This window comes from Sturnira hondurensis, unplaced genomic scaffold (genome assembly GCF_014824575.4).
Source record: "Sturnira hondurensis isolate 20B ecotype Veracruz unplaced genomic scaffold, ASM1482457v3 Scaffold0001538, whole genome shotgun sequence".
Lineage (NCBI taxonomy): Eukaryota > Metazoa > Chordata > Mammalia > Chiroptera > Phyllostomidae > Sturnira > Sturnira hondurensis.
Window position 1 is genome coordinate 1668163 of NW_028074169.1, and position 3762 is coordinate 1671924.

General features: G+C 44.2%; 1 pseudogene; it reads left to right on the forward strand.

Annotated features, from left to right (window-relative positions):
* The first annotated feature begins 960 nt into the window (after nucleotides 1-960).
* On the forward strand, nucleotides 961-2559 carry LOC118975926 (farnesyl pyrophosphate synthase-like; annotated as a pseudogene).
* The last annotated feature ends 1203 nt before the right edge of the window (nucleotides 2560-3762 follow it).

The window sequence follows — 3762 nt, forward strand, 5'->3', positions numbered from 1 at the left end:
GAGGTTTTGAGATATTATTTCCCCATGCTGGAACCCTTGGTTGTGCAGTCTGTCTCACTTCCCAGTTGTTCCCCTTGTTTATCTGAAGGCAAATGTGGGATAGCTCAGTCTGCCAGCAGCTTCCTTGCTGTGTGTCCTCTCTGCCCCTCGATGCCCATCTCCCCCTCCTACCGGTCTGAATGAATGTTTCTTCTTTAACTCCTTGGATGTCAGACTTCCATACAGTTTTATTTTATGGCACCTCTGGTTGTTTTTTTATTTTAAATTCATTGTTGTCCTTTTGGTTGTGTGAGGAGACAAAGTGTGTCTACCTGTGCCTCCATCTTGGCCAGAAGTCTATATCCTTATCTTTAAAATGAGGAAAGTAAGACCTAAAGAATTGTGAGGATGGCTTTGAAACAACATGTATGAGATGCTGATGTAGTGATAGGCAACAATATCAGATGTGGAGATGCATCTTTCTCTCCTCCTACACTTAGTGGGAGACAAGTAGTCCTGCATTCAGGGGGTGTGGGAGGGCTCTGAGAGAAGAAAGAGCACTGGGTCTAGGGGATGGGAGGAACTGGGAGCTACCAGGTAATTGAGGCTTAGAAATTGTTGCTTTACACAAGAAGGGACACAACAGTAAAATTTAGTCTTTGAAAATCATGTGTAATTTAAAAATAGAACATGAAAACAGTGGTTCATGGAGACCTTTTACTTTTGGGAGTTTTTTAAAAAAATATTTTATTTATTTATTTTTAGAGAGAGGGAAAGGGAAGGAGAAAGAGAGGGAGAGAAACATAATTGTGTGGTTGCCTTTCATATGTCCCCTACTGGGGACCTGGCCTGCAACCCAGGCATGTGCCCTGACTGGGAATCGAACCAGTAACCCTTTGCTTCACAGGCTCGTGTTCAATCCACTGAGCTACACCAGCCAGGGCTACTTTTGGGAGTTTTGATTTGAGTGTCTGCCTAACTTCAGGAGTTTAGGGATGTCAGTAACTTGGGAGAAGACTCTTACTCCTGGGTAGCAGGCTGCCCTTTTGCTAGGGTCTGAGCCTTCTCTTTTGCTAGGGCCTTAAAAATGTATAGCCTTGGCTGCTTAAGGGTCCTTCAGGACATGAGCTTGGAATGCCTAGCCAACTGAGCATATTCTTTGGACAGGTGACACAGGGACCCAGACTGGATGTCAGTGGTTGTGTGACCTGGCTGCCTGATAGAGGGCCTCCAGGGTTTCCTGTGGGGCCTTGCCTTTCCTTCCAGCCTTTCTATTTCAGATGAAAAATAAAATACTTTGGAGAATAATTTTCAGTTTCTATTCTCAAATCTTTTTCTGCGTGTATAGAGCATTCTCTGTTTGTTTACTGTCTTTTCATCAAACCCTTAGCCTGAAAAAGAACCTGCATCCAGCAACAGAGTCCTTCACTCCTCCCTCAGAATGAATGGAGGCCAGCAATTGGATGTTTATGATCAAAAAAAGCTGAGTTTCATCCAAAACTTCTTCAAGATTGTCAGGGTGCTGGCTGGGGATGACATGGGGCACTCAGAAGTAGGAGATGCTATTGCCCTCATCAAGGAGGTCCTAGAGCACAATGTCATTGGAGGCAGGTACCAGTGGGGTATGACTGTGCTGGTAACATTCCAGGATCTGGTGGAACCAAGAAAGCTGGATGCTGACAGTCTCCAGCAGGCCATGACTATGGGCTGGTGTGTGGAACTGCTCCATGCTTTCTTCCTAGTGTCAGATGACATTATGGATTCATCCCTTACACGATGGGGGCAGATCTGCTGGTATCAGAAGGCAGGCATTGATGGCATTGGATGCCATTAATGATGTAATTCTTCTGGAAGCATGTACCTACCGACTGCTCCACAGCTGGGAACAGCCCTATTACCTGAACCTGATTCAGCTCTTCCTGCAGCATTTTTATCAGACTGAGATTGGAGAGACCCTGGACCTCCTCACAGCCCCTCAAGGCAGCATGGATCTTGGCAGATTCACTGAAAATAGGTACAGATTTGATGTCAAGTGTAACACAGCTTTCTACTCCTTCTATCTTCCTGTAGCTGCTGCCATGCATGTTGTGGGCATTGATGGGGAGAAGGAATATGCCAATACCAAGAGGATCCTGCTAGAGATGGAGAGTTTCTTTCAGATTCAGGTGATTACCTTGATCTCTTTGGGGACTCCAGTGTGACAGGCAAGATTGGCACTGACATCTAGGACAGTAAATGCAGCTGGATGGTGGTTCAGTGTCTGCAACAGGCCTCTCCGGAACAGCACCAAGTCTTACAGGAGAATTATGGACAGAAGGATGTAGAGAAGGTGGCCTGGGTGAAGGAACTGTGCGAGGAGCTGAATCTCTAGGCTGTGTTCATGCAGTATGAAGAAGACAATTAGAGCCACCTTATGGGTCTCATTGAGCAGCACTCACTGCCACTGCCCCCAGCCATCTTTGTGAGGCTGGCACAGAAGATCTACAAGCAGAGAAAGTGACCTAGAGACTACCAGGGCAGGGACGGGAGGTTCTCAATAAATTATAATAAATCCTAACAAAACAAAATAAAACAAAACAATCCTTAGTTTGTGCCTACATTCTTCTGAGCAGATCCTGTGTGCTTGGCAAATGGATGGGCCTCCTGAGCACTTTTTGTGTGTGTGTGTGTGTGTGTGTGTGTGTGTGTGTGTGTTTTCAGCCATGGTCCTTAGGTCTCAAGGGATATTGCCATTCCCAATTGTTATTCCAGAATTAGGGGGTGGGGGGAAGATACCAAATCAAACAAAAAAGAAGCCTTGATATGAAATGGGAGTAGAACATGGCAGTGGCTAGTGAAGATGTGATAAGAAGTTTGAAGTATCTCTCCTTTGAAAAGTCTTTTGGAGAAGAACTTGTCTCCCAGCATGTTGGTTCCTGGAAGACACCACAACTGGGCAAATAAGGGGTGGGCTCCTCCTCATTGCTCTGAGGCTGTTTCTTTTACTTGAGAAGTGTCTTCAATAATAAGTGACACATGAGCAATGCAAGTTAAATTCTTATATACTTACTTATTTAGTCGGAGAAAATGCCCAGATGAAGTTTATGGACAGCACCTAACCATAATAAAGCTGCATGTTTGAGTATGTCAGTACCTCTTAATCCATAGTAGCTCATTTAGTCCCTCAAAGAGTTCTGGGAGGAAAGTGGGGTTTTTTGTTTATTTTTTTTATTTTTTATTGTTTTTAAAATATATTTTATTGATTATACCATTACAGTTGTTCTATTCCCCCCCTTCATTCCCCTCCACCCGCACACTCCCTCTCCCACCATTCTCCCCCCTTAGTTTATAGCCAAGTGTCTCCAGTTCTTTAGATTCTATATTTCCCCCACTATTCTTGCCCTCTCCCCTATCTATTTTCTACCTACTGTCTATGCTATTTTCTGTGCCTTCTCCCCCCTTCTCCTCCTCCCACTCCCCGGTTGCTAACCCTCCATGTGTTCTTCATTTCTATGGTTCCACTCCTGATCTAGCTGTCCTCTTGGTTTGCTTTTGTTTTAGGTGTGGTTTTCAATAACTGTGAGTTTGCTGTCCTTTCACTGTTCATATTTTTTATCTTCTTTTTCTTACATAAGTCCCTTTAGCATTTCATATAATAAGGGCTTGGTGATGATGAACTCCTTGAACTTGACCTTATCTGAGAAGCACTTTATCTGTCCTTCCATTCTAAATGAAAGTTTTGCTGGATAAAGCAATCTTGGCTGTAGGTCTTTGGATTTCATGACTTGGAATACTTCTTTCCAG